This window comes from Apodemus sylvaticus, chromosome 23 (assembly GCF_947179515.1).
Source record: "Apodemus sylvaticus chromosome 23, mApoSyl1.1, whole genome shotgun sequence".
In the NCBI taxonomy this organism is placed as follows: domain Eukaryota; kingdom Metazoa; phylum Chordata; class Mammalia; order Rodentia; family Muridae; genus Apodemus; species Apodemus sylvaticus.
Genome location: NC_067494.1, coordinates 2935623 through 2960749, shown reverse-complemented (window position 1 = coordinate 2960749; position 25127 = coordinate 2935623).

The window sequence follows — 25127 nt, the reverse complement described above, 5'->3', positions numbered from 1 at the left end:
CCCTTAAGTGGACTTAATTGTTCAGACCTAGTTATCTATACCGGACTCTTCTCAAACATCTTTAGAAAATCCTAATCCTACCTTTATTTGTCCTTACAAGTATGTGAAGAAGTTAGGAAATAAACTTAAAAAAAACTTTAAAGATTAATAAATTAGAATAAGCATTACATTGAAATCAAGGGGGAGGGGAGAGAAGACAGAAACAGAGAGATGAAGAGCAGAGAGAGAGAGAGAGAGAGAGAGAGAGAGAGAGAGAGAGAGAGAGAGAGAGAGAGAGAACAGGGCAGAAGGAGTGGAGGGAGTAGGGGGAGTGGAGGGTATTAATGAGACAGACAGACAGACAGAGACAGAGAGAAGGAGCAGCCCAGAGGGCAGGAGGTGATGGTGTGAGAAGCTCCTGATGTCTTTACTAAACATATTTACAGTAACTGGAAGACACTGGCTGTTCCTCTGCATTGTAGTAGTTATTTATCTAATTTTACCTAAAGGTGTGGATAGACAGAAAGTGGAGGTGTGCATTTATCTGTGTACACAAGAAGATTTCAAATTAGCTCTGCTACAGACCCAAATTTCTTCTACAACTTTGGCAATACCTACTTTTGTTGATTCTCATAGAGAGTTTGACCACCTTAAGAGTCATTTTGAATTCTTTTCTTCTGATGCCTCCTTTCAAACACTCATCTTTTGTGGCATTAGGAAGATTGTAACCCTTCCAGATTTCTCTAATCAAATAATATGCACCCAAGGATCCCTCAAACCACTTTATGGCTTGATAGTTAATTTCTTTTTAGTGTTGAAAAGTATTTCCTAGTGTTAAATAGTGAAAAATATTTCTAATAGTATTAAAAATCAACACTATTTGGATGTTTGGATGGAAGTCTTTTTATTAAAACAATTACTTATAGACGTCCTTGTTACTTTTAAACATTGACAATTAGGAGTACATTCTGCTGTAAATTTCATTTCAGTTCTTTTGTGAATCAAGAGACATAACTGCTAGGCTATGCCCTGAGTGCACTTAACTTTGGGAGAAATTGTCAAAAAGTTTATTACCAACAGTGAATGATAACCCTTCTTATGGTACTTAATTCCTCTTGACTCAAGTTCGCATTTTGAGTGTACTGAGATTTATCCATCCTGCTAGGTACCCAGTGATATTTCTATTTGGAACAGATCTAATAGAAGTGATATTGTGCTTTTAATTTCAAGTTCCACCTGTTCTTTACAGTATCAAAGGAGATTCCTTACCTTTGTCTATTACCAGTTATATCCTGTTTTTGATCATGAGTTCTAGGCTTTTGGATTTTTGTTGTTGATTATTTCAGATTTTTCTACATATACTAGCATGTTACTTGCAAACAAAAAAGTTTTATATCTTCGTTCTGGGTCACTTTTGTCCCTTTTGCTCATCTTAGTGAATTAGACAAGGGAAAAGCAGCAGCAAGAATAAACAGACTTATCTTTTCCCAAGCCTAAGTCAGAGAGGTTCTTGCAAACCTGAGCTTTCCGCAGATCCTTTCCTACTTCACTGAGACATTTTATTATGAGGAGCTATTGGGTATCAGCAGATTTTTCTGTATTTGTCTATATGATGAGATGACATAGCTTCTTTACCTTGTTAATGTAAGGTTTACAGAATTGGCTCTTGAATGACCAGCTCACTTTGTCCAACTCTGATAAATGCCTCTAGTCAAATGTGGAACTAGGTGGACACTGTTGACTTTGATTTGTTAATATTTTGCTAAGGGTCTTAGCATCCATATTCCTAACTCATATTGATACCTATTTTTCTTTTCCTATACTGTTTTCCTTTGGGTTTTGCGTTAGACTGGTGCCAGAGAAGCCACTTTCTTGGCTTCTGTCTTCTCTGGGAGTTTATGAAGACGGGATAATTGTCTCTCAAAACATTTGGTAGAATTTACCAATAAATTCACCTTTCTGTTTTGAAATGTTATTAATTATTGAATCAACTTCATTAATAGATGTGGGCCTCTTAATGTTATTTATTTCTTCTTGTGTAAATTTTGGTAAATTGAATTTTTTCAAGGAATTAAAGAGTATTTCATATACTTTTATCAATTTTGTAGGCAAATATTGTTAATATTTCCCTTTCTGTGTGTGTGTATGGTATGTACATTTGTGGGGGATGTGCATAACTGTGTTTTTTTTTGTCTAAAGAGGCAGACAACACCGTGTATCCTCTATCACTACCTTATATCCTTGAGATAGGGTCTCTCAAGGAATCTGGAGATCTTGTACATTTCCTGGCTAGGTTGGCTACCAGCAAATGGAGTGTTCTTTCTGTTTCTGTCTCCCACCTCACCATTTCTGGCATCACAGATGCCCATACCAACATCCTGCTTTTTACACAAGTGCTAGAGATCCAAACTTGGGTCCTCATGTATAACACAGCAAGTATTCTTACCCACTGACTCACCTTCCTAAACCCCAATATTCCTTCTCTAGTCTTGCAATGTCCGTGGGAATTTAATCAATTTCATTTGATTATGGTGTCATGAGACAAGGTCTTAAATATGTAGCCTTATCTGGCTTGGAACTAACTAGCCATAATAGACCAGGCCTTGAAACTTGCTGTGATCCTTCTACATCTGCCTCCAAAGTGAGAGGAATGTATGACTCTACCACTATGCCTGGTTCCCTCCTTTATTTCTAATATGAGTAATGCTTTATTTTTCACTTAGCTAATTAGCTACTGGCATATTGGTGTTAATTTATCTTTTTAAAGAAACAAAATTTGGTCCAGATTTGGCTTCATTTATGTTTTCTGTTTTTAAATTCATTGGTGTCTGTAGTAATTTTGCTTATTAATTTTTCTATTTGATTTGCACTTTTTTCTAGTTTTTTTCCTTCTTTCCTTCCTTCCTTCCTTCCTTCCTTCCTTCCTTCCTTCCTTCCTTCCTTCCTTCCTTCCTTCCTTCCTTCCTCCCTCCCTCCCTCCCTCCCTCCCTTCCTTTCTCTCTTCCTTTTTTGATCAGGTTTGTGTTTCTCTTTGTAGCCCCAGCTATCCTGAAACTCACTTTGTAGACCAGGCTGGCCTCAAACTCAAGAGTCTTCCTGCCTCTGCCTCCTACATGCTGGGACTAAAGGCTTGTGCTACCATCTTCTGCTCTTTTTTTCTAGTTTCTTAAATTGTGAACTTGGAGTATTCCTTTTAGATTTTCACTATAGAAACTAGTATTATACAGTCCGTAAGTACTAATTTCATTTGCTTTCCACATACACTAGAATTTTTCTTTCTATTCATGCTTTTATAACCATCCATCATTTTTCTAAAAATAAATAACTAAAGACAGTTGACATGTATCATTTTGAATCTTATTAATTTAAAATCAAATTTGGTTAAGTTTGAGGAGTTACTCATTTGAAAATTATCTTTTATGATACTAACTGGAGTTCTGAATTTCATTTAAAATTTTTGCTTTCAAATGTTAATAAATGTAAGTATAAATTAAATAAATTAAGCTTTTGATTTTTAAAGTTCTATGCAGTTCTAAATATAATTTTGCCAACAATGGGTACATGTTGGGGTTGGCAGGACTTGTGGAGGGTTTAGTAAGTGAAAGAACAAAGAAAAAATGAAAAACTTGTTATAGCTGTGCTTGAACTTTGTATATGCCAGATTATTTCCTAGTCTTTTTGTCATTTAATATATATGTATATATTATATGTATATATTAATTATGTGAGAATAAACAAGAATTGTTTGAGACCAGAGGTCAGAATTATGATCTCCAAGGACTGTAACACATTATTTTTCTCCAATGTACCTATAGTTTGAATTTATGACTTAATCAAAATGTAGCAAAGAGAGATTAAGAAATCTGGACAAATTAGTATGACATGAGATTTAACTGTTTGACTTGAGGTTTCTTATAATTCAAAGTATTCATGAATATTGCTAGTGTGGAGAGGTGCTCCACAGAATATACAACTCTAAGTTGAGAAGGGCTTTTGTACAGATGCAGAGATGGCATTATTTGCCCTGTTAATAGTGGTTGACCCAAGACCAAACCCTTGCCTTCATTTTATGAGCTGTGCAGGAGACTGCCCATGAATTTATCTGAGCCTAGTCAGAAAGATGAAAGGCTGATGTTTACCTTTTCATCACTGGCTGTGACTTTTTAAGTACTTTTAGGGCACTGCTCAAATAGTGAATGACCCTAAGCTTTGTAAGCTCAGAGAAATACGTTTTAGTGCTGCTCCAAAAGGTCTTCTCCTGGAGAGACCAAATGTCACCCTTCTGCAACTCAAATTAATAGAGATCCAGAGCATTACTGTTTGGAAACTCATCGTCTCTTGTTCATCTGAGCAGATGTTGTGGCTCTCCTTCCCCTATCTGTTTCTTCACCATGAGGCCAGATGTATGACTTATCTTTAATTAACATGATTCTGGCCAAGGACATTTAGGGCTTCATACACAGATTCTCAAGAGGGATTCCCCTTCTTGAGTTAAACTGGCGGTCAGCGACTCGTCTTCCTGTAGCTAGCTATGTATTCTCAGTGTCACAAAAGATAAACATTCAAAATCACAGTGAACAAGAACCTTGTGAACTGTGTCACTCACTCTAAACATGATTTCCCTTCCCATTCAGATTTCCCAATGAGACATTAAGAAGGCAAAGCGGAGGATTATGCGCAAGACAAGAACTTACAGTGTATGCAAGAGCAGCTGAGTGCACTATGGCTTCCCAGACTGGAATCATTTCTTTTGTGGAGACAGTCAGGAGCTGGAACAACATACTCTTTTCTACTCCCAGTCTTTGAATGCAAGCATTTTTTTTGAATGATTTTATACTTTTAAACAGTATCACTAGCACTCCTTACCTAGAAATAGAATTTCTTATTGATGCTCACACAACACTAATATTTATTTTTTTTTAATATTTTTAGTAATTATCTGAGAATCTCATACAGTAAATTTTTCTTTTTTTAATTTTTTATTCATCATTTCATTCGTTTACATCTCAAATGATATCCCACTTCCCGGTTACCACCTCCACCAATGCCCCATCTCATGATATCCCACTTCCTGGTTCCCTCTCCACCACCTCCCCATTTCAAAACTGCCCCCCTCCCTTTTGCTTGTATGAGAATGCTCCCCCACCTACTAACACTCTCCTGCCTCACCGTTCCAGCATCCTCCCTACTCCGGGACATCAAACCTCCCCAGGATTAAGGGCCTTTAGGCCCTTTAGGTACACTCCTTGGTTGGTGGTCTAGTCTCTGGGAGAACTGGGTAGTCAGGTCAGCCTAAGTGGTTCTTCCAATGGGGTTGCTCCCACTCTGCTCCATCAGTCCTTCTGCTGTCTCCCTGCACCAGATTCCGAGTTCAGCCTGATGGTTGGCTCTAAGCATCCACTTCTGCAGTGGTCAGTTGCTGGCCAGACCTTCCCAGGAATTGCCACACTTGGTTCCTGTCTGCAAGCACCTCTTGACCACAGCAACAATGTTGGGTTTGGTGTCTGCAGACATGATGTATCCTCAGGTGGGGCTGTTCCCCAGTTGGCCCTTCCTTCAGTCTCTGTTCCATTTTTGTTTTGTCCCTGTTCTTCCTTTGGACAGGAACATTTCTGGGTTAAAAAATCTTTGAGATTGGTGGGTGGCTCCATTCCTCGACCAGAGGTCATGCCTATCTACTGGAGGTGGTCTCCACTAGTTGGATCTCCCCCTTCTCTGTGCTTTATGGCTGTACTGGCTAGTTTTGTGTGTCAACTTGACACAGGCTGGAGTTATCACAGAGAAAGGAGCTTCAGTTGGGGAAGTGCCTCCATGAGATCCAGCTATGGGGCCTTTTCTCAATTAGTGATCAAGTGATGAGGGCCCCTTGTGGGTGGTTCCACCTTTGGGCTGGTGCTCTTGGGTTCTATAAGAGTGCAGGATGAGCAAGCCAGGGGAAGCAAGCCAGTAAGAAACATCCCTCCATGGCTTCTTCATCAGCTCCTGCTTCCTGACCTGTTTGAGTTCCAGTCCTGACTTCCTTTTGTGATGAACTGCAACGTGGAAGTGTAAGCTCAATAAACCCTTTCCTCCCCAACTTGCTTCTTGGTTATGATGTTTGTGCAGGAATAGAAACCCTGACTAAGACAATGGCTAAAATCAAACCTATTTGGTCCTGGGAGCCTCACTTTTCTCTGGTGGCTGGTACCCTCCAATGGCTATTCCCAGTTCCTCACCGCCCCTGCTTCCTGTTTTTATTTGGTTTCCAGACCCTCTCTACCTCTCTCATATCTTCCATCTACCACAATCTTCCTGTTCCCCTCTCAATGCAGGACTAAAGCATTCTCCCCATGATCTTCCTTCCTTCCAAGCTCCATATGGTCTATAGATTGTATCATATGCATTGTAAGCTTTTGGGTTATATCCATTTATTACTGAGTGCATACCATGTGTGTTCTTTTGTGTCTGGGTTACATCACTCTGGATGATATTTTCTAGTTTCATCCATTTGACTAAGAATTTCATGAATTGCTTTTAATTGCTGCTTAGTACTCCATTGTGTAAATATACCACATTTTCTGTATTCATTCTTCTGTTGAAGGACATCTGGGCTGCTTCCAGCTTCTGGCTACTATAAATAAGGCTGCTATGAACATAGTGGAACACATGTCCTTATTATATGTTGGATCATCTTTTGGGTATATAAGTATACCCAGAAGTATAAGTGAGTCCTCAGGTAGTACTATGTCCATTTTTCTGAGGAACCACCAGGCTGATTTCCAGAGTGGTTATACCAGCTTGCAATCTCACCAAAAATGGAGGAGTGTTCCTCTTTCTCCACATCCTTGCCAGCATTTGCTGTCACCTGCGTTTTTTATCTGAGTCATTCTGACTGGTGTGAGGTAGAACCTCATGGTTGTTTTGATTTGCATTTTCCTGATGACTAAGGACATTGAAAATTTCTTTAAGTGTTTCTCAGCCATTTGAGATCCTTAGTTAAGAATTCTCTATTTAGTTCTGACTCCACTTTTTAATAGGGTGACTTAGTTCTCTGGAGTCTACCTTCTTGAGTTCTTTGTATATTTTGGATATTAGTCCTCTATCAGATATAGGGTTGGTGAAGATCTTTTTCCCAATCTGTGTGTTGTTGTTTTGTCCTTTTGGTAGTGTCCCTTGCTTTACAAGAAGCTTTTCAATCTTATGAGGTCCCTCCCATTTGTCACTTGTTGCTCTTAAAGATTAAGCCATTGGTGTTATATTTAGGAAAACTTCCCCTGTGCCCAAGCATTCGAGGTTCTTCCCCACTTTCTGTTCTATTAGATTAGGTATATCTGGTTTTATGTGGAGGTCCTTGATATACTTGGCCTTGAGCTTTGTGCAAGGGGATAGATATGGATCACTTTGCATTCGTCTACTTGCAGATCGCCAGTTGAACCAGCACCATTTCTTGAAAATGCTTTTTTCCACTGAATGGTTTTAGCTTCTTTGTCAAAGGTCAAGTGACTACAGGTGTGTGGGTTCATTTCTGGGTCTTCAATTCTGTTGATCTACTTGCCTGTTTCTGTAACAATATCCTGCAGTGTTTATAACTATGCTCTATAGTATAGCTTTAGGTCAGGGATGGTGATTCCCCCAGAAGTTTTATTATTATTATTATTATTATTATTGAGAATACTTTTTGCTATCCTAGGGTTTTTTTTTTTGTTATTCCCAATGAATTTGCACATTGCTCTTTCTAAGTCTATGAAGAATTAAGTTGGTAATTTGATGGGGATTGCATTGAATCTATAGATTGTTTTTGGTAAGATGGCCATTTTTACTATATTAATTCTGCCAATCCATGAGCATGGGAGATCCTTCCCATCTTCTGAGATCTTTGATTTCTTTCTTCAGAGACTTGAAGTTCTTCACATACAGATGTTTCACTTGCTTGGTTAAAGTCACACCAAGGTATTTTATATCATTTGTGACTATCGTGAAGGGTATCATTTCCCTAATTTCTTTCTCATCCCCTTTATCCTTTGAGTAGAGGAAGGCTGCTGATTTGTTTGAGTTAATTTTAAGTCCAGACACTTTGCTAAAGTTGTTTATCAGTTGTCGGAGCTCTCTGATAGAAATTTTGGGGTCACTTATGTATACTGTCACATCTGCAAATAGTGATAACATGACTTATTCCTTCCCAATTTGTATTCCATTGATCTCTGTTTGTTGTCTAATTGGTCTGGCTAGAACTTTGAGTGCTATATTGAATAAGTAGGAAGAGAGTAGACAGTCTTGCCTAGTCCCTGATGTTAATGGAATTGCTTTACATTTCTTCCCATTTAGTTTGATGTTGACTACTCATTTGCTATATACTGTTTTTATTATATTTAAGTATGTACCTTGAATTCCAGATCTCTCCAATACTTTTAACATGAATGGGTGTTGTATTTTGCCAAAGGCTTTTTGTGCATCTAATGAGATAAACATGTGTTTTTTTCCCCTTTGAGTTTGTTTATATATTGGATTATATTAATGGATTTGCATATATTGAATCATCCCTGCATCCCTGAGAAGAATCCTACGTGATTATGGTGAATGATCATTTTGATGTGTTCTTGGATTTGGCTTGAGAGAATTTTATTGAGTATTTTTGCATCAGTATTCATAAGGGAAATTGGTCTGAAGTTCTCTTTTTTTGTTGGGTCTATTTGTAGTTTAGGTATCAGTGTAACTACGGCTTCATAGAAAAAAATTGGGTAGCATTCCTTCTGTTTCTATTTTGTGGAATAGTTTGAAAAGTATTGGTATTAGATCTTCTTTGAAGGTATAATAGAATTCTGCACTAAACCCATCTGGCCCTGGTATCTTTTTGGTTGGGAGACTTTCAATGATTGCATCTATTTCCTTTGGGGTTATGGGGTTGTTTAGATGGTTTATCTGATGGTGATTTAACTTTGGTACCTGGTATCTGTCTAGAAATTCATCCATTTCATCCAAATTTTCTAGTTTTGGTGAGTATAGACTTTTGTAGTAGGATATGATTATTTTTTGATTTTCCTCAGTTTCTGTTGTTATAGAACACCCTTTCTTTTCAGAATTTGTTAATTTGGATACTGTTTCTGTGCCCTCTACTTAGTCTGGCAAAGGGCTTATCTATCTTGTTGATTTTCTCAGAGAACCAGCTCCTAGTTTTGTTGATTCTTCGTATAGTTCTTTTTATTTCTACTTGGTTGATTTTAGCCATGAGTTTATTTCCTGTATTCTCCTCTTGGGTGTATTTGCTTCTTTTATTCTAGAGCTTTCAGATGAGCTACTAAATTACTAGTGTATGCTCTCTCCAGTTTCTTTTTGGAGGCACTAAGAGCTATGAGTTTTCCTCTTAGCACTGCTTTCATTGTATCCCATAAGGTGGGTATGTTGTGCCTTCATTTTCATTGAATTCTTAAAAAGTCCTTAATTTCTTTATTTCTTTCTTGACCAAGTTATCATTGAGTAGATAGTTGTTCAGCTTACACGTGTATGTGGGGTTTCTGTTGTTTTTGTTGCTGTTGAAGACCAGCTTTAGTCTGTGGTGGACTGATAGCATTCATGGGATTAATTCTCTGGTTATATTTGAGAGTTGCACTAAACTATGGGTAGAATGATGAGAACTTTTCTACTGTGTCCAATAGGCAAAATAATGGAAGTAGGTTCTCCCCTGGGTTCTGTGAACTTACCAACCATGGGTTCTTGACCCAATTTGTACTAATAGGCATGTGCCACCTCCTGTAGCCGTCATAAAGTGGTTGGTTATTCCACAACACTCATGTCACTATTGTACCCATGGACATATCATACTACATACTACATACTACATGCATAACACAGTAGTCATTGCTTCAGCTCATAGGGTTTGCAGCTGGTTAAGGCTGTAGATGACTGTTTCCTACAGCAGTTTGCAGATCACCTTCCCATACTATGACATCTAGCCAGCAGAGAGGAAGCCTCAATCAGTGCTGACTTGATTTCTCCATGTACTATGGTCAATGAGTATGATGTCTTAATCAGTAGGATCTTGACTATAAAGCTATGGTAAGCAACACTCACTTTTTGTTTTAATGGTTTCTATTTATCCTGCAAAGTACAATTTTCATAGCACTACCTTTGAGAAACCATTTCTCCTAATTCTAGTAATAAGCAACCATTTTTTGGGCTACCATTTAGCTCATATATATTTTCATTTTTTTGCACTCACAATTGAAGTGTGTGTGCATGTCTACAGGGTAGCTAATTGCTTAGAAGTTGGGATAATATCCTTGTTTTTGAACTACTGTCTCTCATTATCCTGAGCTGTCAAACACATAGTAGGGTCTTCAAAAACATCTCATTAAATTGAAGTAAATATCAAGTTCAAGTTCTTTACAGGAAAATTGAATTCAGCCTCAAAGTTCATGCAGTCTTTCTCTGCTGTGGTTTGCTTTTGAATCAATGAAATAGAAAGGCATGCTTTGGCACAGCTGTCTGGCACACCTGGGTTAAGTTCTAAGTCAAACAGCTGCATTGCTGTAACTTGCTGTAAAACACCCACTTCACACAGAGACGTGTTCTGTGGTACCTATGGAGAGCAGCCAGGCCTGGGGCTGGCAGTCACCTGAAAACACTTGGGTTAAGTTTCTATGGTCATGGCCATTAGGAAGCCACTTATAATTATTCCCTTCAACTGGCAGGCCTACTGCACAGAATATATTCTGACAGAACAGTATGCTTTTGCCTTCTCAAATACTTCATTCCTGAAAGCTGCCCTCAGGTCACCTGGGAGCTGCCTTGGAAAGAGTTTAGGCCATGCTGCAGGACTGCAGGCTGTAAATTACTAGTCAAGAAACCATGGAGGAGAGCTACAGTTGGAGTATATGCTTCTATTGTTCTCAGGAAGCTACAGAGTTCTGGGAAATGAAACATCGAATTCTTATAAAGAGCTAGGCCAGGGCATGGCAGCAAAATAAAAGGGTAAGCCTTGGATACTGAAGAGAATGTCAGAAGAGGGTGGTAGCAGTGCCAGGGGTGGAGGATGCCTGGGAATTGTGAATCTTGTTTTGGCCTTAAAGGGGCAGTGTGTTAAATGAGGACAATCTGCAGCCTTGGTTGCCTGAAGGGCAGATGGAATCATACCGTGTCAAATGTCTTCATCCTATTCTTCTGAATGTCCTGTGTGACAGCACTTCCGAAGGCCACACTGGAGATTGACAGAGGTTTTGTCAATGTGATCAGCTCCTTTGCACACCTAAATTGAAAGTTTCATATAACACCCTATCTGTCTTGCACAGCATCTTAGCCCTGATATCAGAAAATAATGTTTTAACTTCCCAAACTGGAGATTTGTAAGTGCCATTGCTATAGTTATGAATGCTTACAACCCAGCATTCATTCAAGAAATGGGTTTCTTAAGTGCCAGGAGACAACACTGATTTTGAAGGAGAGTGCTAACTTGGTAGGTAAAAGGTACCTTGCCTTTGCCTTATTTCTGCTTTGGACAATGAAAATATATTACACACACTCCAGAAGCTATGCTGTAAGTGACTAGACATTGAAGTAGAATAAGATAAATTACAGTGAGGAAAAGTTTCATTAGAGGGTATGATACAGAGAGTGTAGTTTCTTTAATATTTATCAGTTGATAGTGAAAAGAATTGTATGGGAATCTTTTATAATATTTTCATTATGTTAGGTGTCATAAAGCATTAAAGAAATAAGCTTACAGCAGAGCACTCCATACTTCTAAAAGTCTATATGGAAATGTTACACTACAGAAAGAATCATGGGCCAAGCTTTGTTCTCAGATCTTGACAAGTAGGGTAACTCAGGTGGGCAGCACGGCCATCTGTATACTAACGGGTCCCCATGGAAGTGTGTCAAGTAACAAAGCTGACATGTCAGCTTTATGGGATGTTGCAAACATTTTTTTCCTGTTATAAGAGATCAATCAACATGTCTGCTTCCTGCATACAGCAAATTATGCAGGCACTCCATCTTTTTAGGAAGCCTGTGAATCAGAAGGGCCCATGAAATCCTATGATATGCCAAAAAAAAAATGAAGTAAATACTAGTTATCACTAATCACAGCTTCCTCTGAAGTGTTGGAGGTTTAGTTTGGGTAGAGAGGCAACATTTTGCTAACTTATATAAATATTTTTGACACCAAAAATTTGGTCTGCTAGTCATGCAAGAACAGGCTCTCTACTAACATTTGTGGTGTTACTTTGGCTTGGCTTACCTGAAACAGGCTTTATTGCTGTCATTGTGGTGGTGGTGGTGGTGGTTTTAAGGGGATGGTGTATTTTAACACTTACTTTTTTGCTTTTAATATTCTAAATAAAATGCACCGAGACATATGCATTGTTTAAGAAAGTGAAGACTGGGGTGAGGCTTAGGGGTAGAGCACTTGTCTAACAAGTACAAGCCCCTGTATTCAGTCTACCAAAAATATTGATTTAATCTGATTGATTGTATTAAAATAGACAAACTATTAGACTTTGAAACCTAGAGGTGGAAGTATTAAGAGAGAATATATAATATATTAGATATGTATAAAATCTCAATGAGAATTTTTAGAAAACTGTCATAAAGATTACCAAATCTGGGAACTGAAGAAGATGACTCAGAAGTTCAGCATGCCCAATAGTCTTGCAGAAAATTATCTTTGTACTGGATGGCTGAAACTATCAATTATTCAAGCTCCACCCTCTTATGACCTCCCCATGAACCTGTATGCACATTCACATGTGCAATAAACACATGCAAGTAAATAAGAAATAAAAGAAATAATTTTTAAAAATCATAAAATCCAGCTGTACATTTCAGTTTACAAGGAGATAAGGAAAACAAAAGGTAAATTTGACCCCCAGTTCCTATGAAGATTAAGAACTTTTTTTTTATTAGATATATTCTTTATTTACATTTCAAATGTTGTCACCTTTCCTGGTTTCCCCCTCCCCCAAATCCCATAACCCATGTCCTCCTCCTGAATCAACCCTCTCCAGCTTCCCTGTCCTGGTATTCCCCTACACTGTGGCATTGAGCCTTCCCAGGACCAAGGGCTTCTCCTTCCTTTGATGTCCAACAAGGGCATCCTCTGCTGCCTATGCGTCTGGAGCCATGGGTACTCTCTGGTTGATGGTTTTGTCCCTGGGAGCTCTGGGAATACTGGGTGGCTTATCTTGTTGCTCTTTCTATGGGGCTGCAAACACCTTCAGCTCCTTGGGTCCTTTCTCTAGCTCCTCCATTGGGGACCAGTGGCTGGATGAGAGTGATTAAGAACTTAACCCAAGAAGAATTAGGTTATCAAGATTTTAGGGGGTTCAATAAGTGATTTACAGGGAGCTGAAGCAAACAGCCATGAATGTGTTCAGCATAACCCTCACCTGCTGGGTGCTACAATTGTATGGATACTGTTCCTTTCCATTCTGCACCTGTAGGAGTCTAGAAGCACTTGCCTTAGTTCCTGTACTGTGGCTATTGCTGGACTCCTTTCCATTCTATTTAAGAATAAATGACTGAAACACCTTGGGTGTTTCAGGGTGTGTTTCACAGCACAAAAACTCCTGCATGCTTCCCAAGTATGACTAACTTTAAGGTAGCTTATTTTATGGCAGCTAACTTTAAGGTAGCCCTCCATTTTGTCCAGTTTCACAGAAATTGACTCTTGAATATAAATGTATTACATACACAGGTAGGGAAACACCAGACAGCTGAAGATCCATATTCCCCCCAAAAGAATTGAGCTTAAAGGCACTGAAATGTGGCAAGCAGGAAATATGAGAGAGTTGAGCTGTCACATAAATCCAGCATCCACATTATGCAGCAAACCAATGCTTATCACATTTGGGGGAAGCACACAGAAGCCTGAAACTAAAGAATACTGAAGAAACAGAAAGAATGTTGACAACATTTGTGGAATGGCAAGCAGATACTATCAGTCAGCCATGCAAACAAGAGAAACAGCTCCTTTCATTTCATACCTAGATGTAAAGATCATTAAGATAGTAAGACTATTTCCAGAGATAAAATGCCATTGCTACAGAATGCCCGGAAAAGTCATGGTAGAAACTAAAGGGTGCTGGCAAGGCCAGTCAGTAACAGGTTTTTTTCCTCCCTCTTGGCCACACCTAATGATAGCCTCCACAGTGTGGAAAGCCGTGCCTGTGGTGTGTTATAAGTCTCTTATCCATACAATCATAATCAAAACAACTCTGCCAGAGTGTCAGGGCAAACATTAGATAGCTGAGAACACGGCCATCAATCACAGACATTCTGATCAGCTCCCAGGTCTTGTCTAGGTCATGTTATGACTCCTTTATTAGTGTTTAAGGTCACCAAGAGATAGGCAAGTGCATCCTATAACAGGAAGTGTAGTGAGTCTCTGGAGTGAGATGTTTGGCTTTGGTAAGTCACTGTGGCTGTGAGTCGGAAATCCAGGGAAATGAGTTCAGCTCACTCAGACTCCAGGCGCCGCACTGCCTCGCAGCAGATAGAATGAGGCAAAATAATAGATGCCTTCCTGCAATTCTCCACATTCAGCTGAATTCCGGTCAGCCCTTCCAGTCTGAATGGTAGAAGGCTCTTTTCTATTCAGTCTTCATGCTGCAAGTTGTAATTCACGGGAAGGGGCTCCAGAGAAAGGCTGGCCCCAACTTCGAGCCAGGCAGTGCCAGCAGAGCCCTTCTGTAGGAAGACAGATTAAGGGGCCTGTTTACCACACAGTGGGTAGAACAAAATTTAGTGCCCACTTTGGGCTCTCCTCAGAATTAGTGTCTGGATGCTTTAGACCTTGCAGCCACATACAAACCAGATACTTACACTGCTGCACTCTCCCTTGCGCAGTGACTAACTGAATCTGCTCAGAGCAGTGGAGAAGAAAAGGCAGTAGCCCCCCACCTCCACCACAACTCTCTCCCCACTGTGGAACCCAGGCCTGGAAAGAACCCAGGCCTTTCAATCTTTCTATTGTGTACTAGGTTCACTCTTTATCCAGCATGATTCCTACCAAAGATATCGACAAATTCAGGTGGATTGGAAAATGATTTGTGGAAATTTTTATTACTGGTATAAAGGTGAGATTGTTAAGGGGAGTAGAATTGCTAGGAAAAGAAAGTTCTAAGAAGGGGCACTTCCCGGGTCCTTAAACTAATACAAAATTACACTGGCTCAGTTGTGGAATGGGTACTTAATGTCATGTCTAAGAATTTAATCTTCACACAAAGACAAAGCCATTTGCTGCCAAGCCTGAGAACCTGAGTTCAGTAACCAGAATACAAGTGGTGGACGGAGAGCAACACATCCTACAGGTTTTCCTCTGACCTGTACACGTGTGCTGTGGCAGACCCTGCCCTGTTATATACATACATTCATACATACTTTGATTAATTTAAAAAGACATAGAAGCACCAACAGACCCTTCCATGCAATGAAGGTTACATGTAAAGTTGCACTGTGATATTTAAGCACCTAGATATATGTGTGTGTGTGTGTGTGTGTGTGTGTGTATGTTCATGCATTTTGTCATTGGTATTGGGAATAAAGCTTAGAGTATTGTTGATCTTGTAAATGGTGAGCATAGCCTCTTGTCTCTGTCAACTTTGGCTATAGCTACACAAACAAGACATTTAAGAAAGGTCCAGCACTTATCAGCTAGTGTTATGTAGGTAATGCATAGGCAGGCTTTTACTCTAAAAGACTCTTCTGGGATTATGGAGCAATGTCTGACATAATATTGGTGGCCAGTAGATATTTATTGAGAGGAGAAGCCATCTTAGACCATAGCCACAGTCACCAAATGTTTAAAAGAAGAATGAACTCAGACAGAAAATGAATAATGTAATATTCACAAGAATGTGTACAGTTAACATTTTTAAGATCACGTTATCTTAAGGAACACTACTGGTGCTAAAACTTCATGACTTCTTTGGAATGGCAGACTGAATATTTTCTGTCATGAGAAAGAGTCATGCATTTAGTAGAATTTGGCACAATTTGTCTACCTGTGTCTGTTCTCTGTCTAAGAAGCCAAAAACTTGACTGATTTAAGAACTCATAGTTTAGTCACCACAAACAACAAACATGACCGAGCTTTGCCATGGGCCTGTTTATCCTGTGTGTGCCATAGCATGGGGAAGGCTACAGTGCCACATATGTGGATAAAAGAAATTTCAGATCATGGTGTTTGGTGGGTACAGATCCCATGCAAGGCGTTCCTCTGTGCAGGGGTAGCTGGGCCTTTGGGAGCAGACATGGCCCCAACAATGAACCATAAGGGCCTTGTACTTACCACACTGCAGATCTGGAACTACATGAGGATGAGAGCATTGATATTTAGTCAAGTACATGTTTCTGGTCATTCGTAATTATGCCAGATAAATAAAATACATCATCTTGATTATGGCTGGAGCTGCAGAGAGACCGAGTGGCAGGCAGGGAAGTTCTATGAAGCCTTAAAAACCCACCAGGCATTTTGGACATCAAACGTCAATTACAAAGGACTGCTTTGATGCATTAAGAGTAAGGGAATCAGAACCAGATGGACTAAATTTTCCTTGAAATACACACAGGATTAAAAATTAAGAGGGTACACAACACAATGCATTGTATCCAACACTAGCCAAAGCATTTGAGAAAAAAATTACTACAGATATTTGACTATTAAGTAACCATTTACATTCTAAATTCTAGTTTGGCTATGTGCAGATCTAGAGAAAGAGCTTTATGGGTAAGGGAAAGAAAAGTATTTCCTGGAAAACCAAGAGGGAAGGAAGAGAGAAAGAATACGCTCAGCATGTGTTCTGTTTACTTGTTTAGGTAAATCAATTCATGTGAAATCCCACTGTGAAGATTTACCAGGTTACAAGCGGGAGTGAATGAAGAGTTGCATATGGCTGCATATAGACTGGCCAGGCCTTTCATTTAAAAAGCCTGATTGTGTTTGACAGATCTTAATAAGGGCTTAAAATACACTATTCCCTTAATACAGGCAAAAGCTTTACATCTTGCGTCATGATCCCCCTGTGGACCGGCCTACCAGAGAGCTCTTTTTCTGGTGATTTACTCAGGACACTTGACTCCAAGGCTGCCCATCCTGTGAGTGACAGCAGGCAGGACTGTGCTCAAGTTCTCAGCAGCTTCTGGTTTCCATGATAATGAATGAACAAACAAGGTTCAATTCTGTGCCCAGTAGCAACTTCTCTTCCTGGGGCCCATGCGTATTTACTCAGAGCCCTTTAGAATGTCTGACGCCATGGATCCCAGATGATCTGTAAATAGTGGTGATTTTAGGAAACCTGTTACCTTGTCCCATGTCCTCTTTATGTTCCCATGGTACTGCCCTCAAGGGTCTCTCTCTCTCTCTCTCTCTCTCTCTCTCTCTCTCTCTGTGTGTGTGTGTGTGTAAAAGCAGACATTACAAATGTAAGGTGCAGGCATACAGATTTGACCTAAGTCACAATTAACCATTTGCATGTCACTATGGCTCAGAAAAATGTTTCCTAATGGCCCATGAATTTAAAAGCTTGGAAACCAGTCAGAGATGCTATTAGGAAATGTTTATGCCTTAAAAAGCAGAATCTCAATAAAGGAAATTAAGTCCCTGGGGATGTGCCTTAAGGGGAATGTTAGGACCCTACCTCTTTATGTCAACTGTTCATTTTCTGGCTGCCTTGAAGGGAGCCACTTTCTTACTATGTGCTCCTTTGATAATGTATTAAATCACCAAATGGACCAAAACCACCAAAGTGCTAATCGACCATAGGCTGAAACCTCCAAATCTGTAAAGCCAAAATAAACCTTTCCTCTATTTAAGTTGATTTGTCTAAGATGTTTACTCCAGCAATGGAAAGCTAACTGATACAATATGACCTCATCATTTTCTTCAGACTCTCATCTTAATTTTTATTACAGAGGGTTACATAAGGCCATGCTCTTACAAATACGACCTCATCTTTAAACCCCAGTTTCTATACTATATATAGGAGCTGAGCAGAGCCTTACGTCCAGAGAGGTTAATGGCAAGAGGGTACATAAAAAGTGCTCAGCATGCAACTCTTCTTCAAAATGGACACTGTCCGTTTTATTAAGTAGAATAATCTCCCCCCTCCAAGATTTTGTTTATAAAATGTGGTTGCTCAAGCACAAAGCCTTGCTCAGAGCCTATTCTTCAGCCACTGAGGCAAACACAGTAAACTCTAAAGTAAACTCTGAGTTCAACCCCTGAAATCACAATGTTCTGTCACCTTGCTATCATTTTTGCTATTTCTGAGAACATGTGCTATCCCTGAGCACAGGTATAGTTTCTATTCATAAAGTATGTATTTATGTTATCAATCATTTAGAAATGAGTCGATGAATATATATGGATATGTGTGAGCTACTTGAAAATGCTTTCCATTCCCACAAGATACTCAACTCCATGAACTTTTGTGCCTTAGAAGGTACTGGAGCCAATTCTACAAAGATACTAAGAGTAACTGGGAGATTCTCTTATATGCTGTCATGATGGAGACATTTTCTAATACTGTATTTGGTTTCTTTGCTTTGCTTGTTACCCTAAGGTACAGAATGATATATGTGTTATAAGTTGCTCATGTTATATGTTGCATATGTTTATTCTGTTGATGCACATGCATTTACTTCATTAGAGACCTTAAAAAATAAAGGTCCATATGTGTGATAAATTTCTAACAGTGGCCACAGAACAATGTCTGCAACTTGTCTGGTTTTGCTATGTACTAGCAACGATTTCAGTATAGTATATGCGTTGATCTTTTAACCTTTGAGTCACTTCTGAGAACGAAGCATTTATTACTCATATTCTGCAGCTAAGCAAGCAAGACAACATGTTAAGAAATTTTCCTAGGTCACTGAATTTCTGAGAAATACAGAAAGTAAACCTGGGCCGTCTGGCTCTAGAGTTCACATCCATGGCCCAGACTGATCAAATATTTTAGAAGGTAGCAGCAATAAATGATGGTGGTGGGACAAACATGAGTCTGTGTGTGTGTGTGTGTGTGTGTGCTTGTTTAAGTGTTTAATTTACATTTGCTAATAACTACTAAAAAAGAATAAAAGTTTGGAAACTTAGCAGTGTCATAAAGCTCTTTTAATATTGTTTGTTGCTCTTTTTTTTTTTTTTTTTTTTTTTTTTTTTTTTTTTTTTTTTTTGGATTTGGGTTTCTCGAGACAGGGTTTCTCTGTGTAGCCCTGGCTGTCCTGGAACTCACTCTATAGACCAGGCTGGCCTCGAACTCAGAAATCTACCTGCTTCTGCTTCCCAGAGTACTGGGATTACAGATGTGTGCCACCACCACCCGGCTGCTCTTTAATTTCAAAAGTAATATTACTTAGTAATATTGCAACTATCATATATTACACTTTTCATTGTGTCTCAGAAACTATATTAGGCATTTTTACATGACATGAATTTATTATACTATGTAGTACAATAACACTTCAAGTCATACTTAATTACTTTGATTTGCATTGAGGAAACTGAAGCCTGCAAAGTTTAAAAGCCTAGTGATTTTTGGATTTGGTCTGAGATTCCTTGAGTCATGAATCCTTAATCTACCTGTTCTACTTATTACCACCATATTCAACAATCATTGGCAGGAGTTTGAATGAATTCAGAAAGCAGATTTATAATCACAGAGAAAATTTGCACAATGAAAATTTTGATTATTCTAACTTTAAAAAGCATCAGTGAAAATAAAATGCTCCTATCCACTTGTAGTCAGAACAGAAGAACCACTCAACTGGAAGATCTCTTCAAGCAATGGATTACAATTCCACTGCAAGAGCTGCAGTGAATGTGGGTTAAGCGTACATCTTGTGTAATGCTGCCAGATCCTGGGGCTGTAAGGTTCTAATTCTTCTCTTTAAAAATCCACTTTGCCATGTCTTCCTAGCTGTGTTCACTCTTCCTAGCAGTGTTGGAACCAAACAGTAATGAGACCTATTCTTTGTACCATCCAAGTTTATCACTCACAGTTTGGTCTTCTTATATAAGTCAAAGCAATAATTCCTGGCATGGTTAGTGGTAGGGACATATAGAGAAGAGAACTCAGGTTTTACTGTTAGAAATTCTGTTAGGATTCTGGCTCCATGACTCAAGGCTTTTGCATTTCTAGAAGTGTTTCATCAATGTCCACATCTTCATAAAGATCTTACAGTCCTGTTTTGGAGGAGGTTGGACTGAGATGAAGTCAAATGCTATGGTACAGTATGTGCTCAATAAATACTGGCTCTTACTTTTAGAGAAACATCTCTGGTAAAACAGACAACAAAACTTATGAATTTTGATAGCCTGAGTTATTTTTAGAACAATAGCCAAGAGTTCCATAACATGGGATACATGGACATGTTTCTTCTTGTTTGTGTCAAAGTCTTGGGTTTCTACTCTTTTTCTCTTTCTCTCAAGATTGGGAAGATTACTGTGGCCATGGAGGTGTCTCAGAGTAGATGGCAAAATTGCCATCAACCTAAGTCCTTAAAGAGCTTCATAGATAAGAGCTGCCCACTTGCCTGAAATACTGGCCTTGACGTTATTGCTAAAAGAGAAACATAAGAAATCTTCTCTGGGCTATACTCATATTACATCTGTTTAAAAGCATATGCTATCTCTAGTGGAGCTCTGAGATTTTATATAAATGCTGAAATAGTGACACGCAATTGTTTCCTTTTATTCAAAAAGAATTGTCTTATTATCCCCAAGAGAAGAATAGAGAAAAACATTGACTCAGTGGGTCTTTAGCTCTGGCAATAGTAGCACTCAGAGAAGATCTTGGGATTTTCACTGAGTTCACCCTCTGAACAATGTCAGTCTGGAGTCCGTTTCCAGATTTGGTTAAGATGAAGCCAATATAGTGAATGACAGCTAGTTAATAATGTCTTTGCTTTATTCTTTTTGTAGTCCTCAAAAATAACTCACCTCAGTTTTTGCTTAAACTCCTAGACTCTCTTGAACGTTAAACCATAGGCATATGCAAAACATAGACCTATCCAATGAACTATTTCATCCAACTGTGAACCCTTTGGTTTCTGCTACTTCCAGCACTAAAGAACATGAACTGCTTTGACCTGGAAAGTATCTGTTGGGAAGAGACGAGTCTTTTTTTTAAATCTGTGCTCTAGATCTGCCTGCTTCTATAGGATCTATAACCAAGAACCCCCACACTTTGACACCATCTTTGTCATGCTCCGTACACAGAAAGTCCTGTGAGACTCACAGGATATGGAGAAATCACCACCAAATGTAGATGGTCAATTTCCTCAGGTAACATTCAACAGCATTAATATGACTCCTTCAGATACTATTAGGTTGATGTATATAACCCCTGGGCTGTTTTTAATCTTCCCAACTGACCCTTCAGCTGTCCTAGCCATGAACATAGTACAAACCACAGTGGTTACAATCTTTAAAGTATTAAGTCAACATAAAATATTTCCCAATGAGTTTAAATCAATATTAAATGATAGGAATATATTGAGCTCAAGGCAATGTCAGACATACATTGGGTTCCAACTTCTCCTCTACTGGTTTTCCCCATCCCAGATGATGGCAAATCCATCTTGTATAATTGCTTAGGCCAAAGACTGGCAATGCCATCCATAGTCCCCATTCTTCTAACAACTCATCAAGCAGAAAATAATTCTAGCTCCACCTCCCACGTTTAACCAGTATCTGATGCCTTTGTACCACCTCCACAGTCAGTACTGTGATGGGGCTGCCAACACTCTGGTGTGGATAAGGCAGCCCCTTGGCTCTTCTTGAGGCTTCTTCTTCATCCCCTCCCCCTCCACAGAGAGTGTATTCTCAATGTTGTTAGCCTCTTTATGTGGAAGTCAGGCTATTCCCTTCCTCTGTTTGAAAACATTAGAATGTTTCTGTCACAGTTTAAATGAGAAATGTCCCTCATAGACTCATGTTTGAAAACCTAGACCCCAGACCTTGGGACCATGGCCTGGTCACTAGAATGGGTGGATTTTGGAATGTTCTATCTGCCTGCATTGCATTCTAGAATTCTCTGCTTCTTTATCTGTCAATATGGAAAAAACCTACTAACCTCACACTTGGACTCCTGAGACTGAATCTTGCAAATCCATCTACTAAATTCCTTTCATTCATCTGGTGTCCTCTAGAAAAGCCTGGATAATATGCTTGCTTATTGTGCTGATTATGTGTTTATCCATTTCTAGAACCATACATGAAGATCAGAATCACAGATACACTTCAACTGCCCAGAATAATATGCAACACACACTAGATACCTTATACATGCTAACTGGAGGAATGAACAGATGAAACCATGTAATAGAGATAAATATTTAATGAATATGCAAAGATCTGGGTTCCTGGGCCTTCAGAAAACACTTTCCTAACAGGAAAAATATGGTGCAAGAAAGTACTTAAACTTTTTAGAAAGAAGACTAAAAAGAAAAGGAACGGTGGAAGACAGCCCTACTAAGTTCTCCTTATGTTTAAGTTTTGGTTGGTTGATGTGGGTGTCAAGAATATTTTGTTTGGGGAGTTAAGACTTGTCCTTGTTATTCACAAGAATCTGAGCAACTGAGAAAAGCTTTGTGGATCGAGTTCCCTGCCTCCTGCACAGGCATTTCCTGATGTGCTATCAGGTGTCCTTTCCTTAGGTGGGTTTGTCAGTGAGGGATTAAAGGCTCTGGAATTCATAGCCAGGCTGTGCTGCTGCAGCACAGCAGTATCTTGGATCTCTATTAAGCTTCCTAGATTCAGTTCTTCATCTACTTTCTAGCTAAATTGGTGAACATGATCAGTGGATGCCGAGACGTGCTCTGGGCGTGCTCTCTTTCCTTCTCCGACCCCAGGGAATCTGTGCCTCTGGTAAAATAAGGCAAGGTGAGAAGGGCCGGCAGCTGGCAAAGAAGAACCAGGAGGGCATTTTCAACACAGAGGCAGATGACAAAGCTTGGAAGAATAATGTGGGCAGACACTTAGAGTGGGAAAGACAGGCTGAGAAATATGTGCAAACATGGCATTGTTAATTTGCTGTATGCCCTTACTGACTGACATATTCAATTATTATATTCTCTGGGGAGAGCATACTATTAATTATTTTCTCTGTAAAAGTGAAAAAAAGCTGTATCACTCAAAATGAAAATCATTGGCAGTAAGAGAAGAAAATATTTTTTTTCAAATCTGCAGACAAGAGTTACTTTAAATTGTCCAAGGGTCAGCTGGCAAATGACCTTTAGACTTCACTTTCTGAGATGGTTGGCATTGGCTTGAGAGACCAAGCTGGTCTCAGGGATAGAAAAAATTCACAAGGGGCAAGTTATTTAATGCACAGCCACCCTATCAATATACCACTGTGAGAGCAGCAGGCAAGATCTAGAAGCAATATATTGGCAGAGTTAGAAGATTTCCTTTTTCTTCTCAGTAACAGCCTATGTGACAGAGACCTTTCAGATCTGGGGGTGTCCATCCTGCATTCTTCCTTCATGCTAGAAAGGCCTGTGCTATGTAAATAGCCTTCTGCAGGGAAATTACCATAGCAGGGCATATAAAAGGCATAGTGGAAAGGTGCAAAAGTCATTAACAGGAGAGAAATAGGAAGCAATCAGCAACACTTGAAGCAAATTATTACCATGAAATTATACTCCCAGCTTGAGATAAGTGTCCTGGCTCTGTGAAAGCTATATTCACCACACTGGTTTCGCTGTGGCTGAGGAAACTTTTCCTCTTTGGTTTATTGATGAAGTGTTAAGTCATGATGGGCAGGCTGTGAGGCTAGTGAAGGAGAACTACCTGCGTCTTCCAGGGCTTCCTTCAAAGTCTTGCTTCCTGCACAGAGGACCTGTGAAGGGAGGCTAGAGGAGCACTCCATTGGACAACGGGCCACATGTGGGGGTAGAAGAGAAATCTAACTGGGAAGATATTTACCTCCAAGTTGCTTTGTGGGGAAAAGCTCACACTCTTTCCTAGGGTGTTGAGGACAACTAATGTGGGAGTAGGCAACCGGATTCACAAGGCATTTTCATGGTCCCCTCCTGCACCTGGCTAAGCCATCTGCACGATGGAAAAGGATACAATCCACTCCTGACAATCCTGGGCTGTCCCCCATCTACTCCTCCAAGCTGAAGGTTCCTCCCATCATCCTGTCTGGCCCGGCCTTTTCAGTTTCTTTGTCTCAAGTTTGTTCCTGTTTGCTCTCCTATTCACCAGCATAAAAAGCTCCAGATGCTGAATTGAGGCTGATGAGGATTGGTCACTTAGCCCTCCACTGCAGCAACACGGGAGGGGAGGCACTGAACTGGTCAAGCGGTTAGAATAGCCAACTCTTCAGAAGGTTCCACTCCCATCAGATAGCTAGCTGCCTTTGAGCCTTCACTCTTTTTGTGTTGGTGCTTGAAACCAGCATGTTTCACTAATGTCCTGCTCTTGATGGAATTGGGTTGGTATCCTGTGGATCTAAAAATGTTCCTACTCAGTGAATGTTTCTGGCTGACATATCAACCTCTCCTCACAGTGTCTGTGGACCTGGCCCAACACTCTCATCACATAAGATCCAGGAATGCATTCTTCTAGCTCCTAGCAGCCAGGTGAGAAGCAGCACTGTCCTCTGTTACACCTTCTCTGTTTCTTTTCTTGTACCAATCACAAAAACAAAACAAAACAAAAAACAAAAAACAAAAAAAACAAAAACAAAAAACAAAAACCTCAAGAAATAATGCAAAAAGGCATATTTTAACTTTTTCTCACCTTGGTAATGACTTGAATTTTGGGTGCTCATTCTGCCAAAAAGCACTGTGGCTTTGTAATACACACCATGCACTTTGAAGGAAATACATGGAAAAAGGAAGGTAAAGGCATAAGAAACGTAGTTAATGGATCTTGGCATTGCTGCAATAAACACTCTTCCTACCTATTACCTGTGCTCTGAAATCTTAACATTATAAAACCTTAGCTTTGGAGACTCTTTTATTTCCTTTTGCTGTTGTTGTAATCAAATACCTTCCAAGAAGCAACTTTAGGGAGGAAGGACCTATATGGGGTCTATATTAATGGGTAGAGACATTCTAAATGTGTTTCACTCCTGGGTGTCTGTGCAGATAACACCTTGGGTCCAGGAAGCCCCAGACAAATTTGTGACTGAGGAGCCATTATCTTCTTGGTCACATATGCTGGTTTCCTG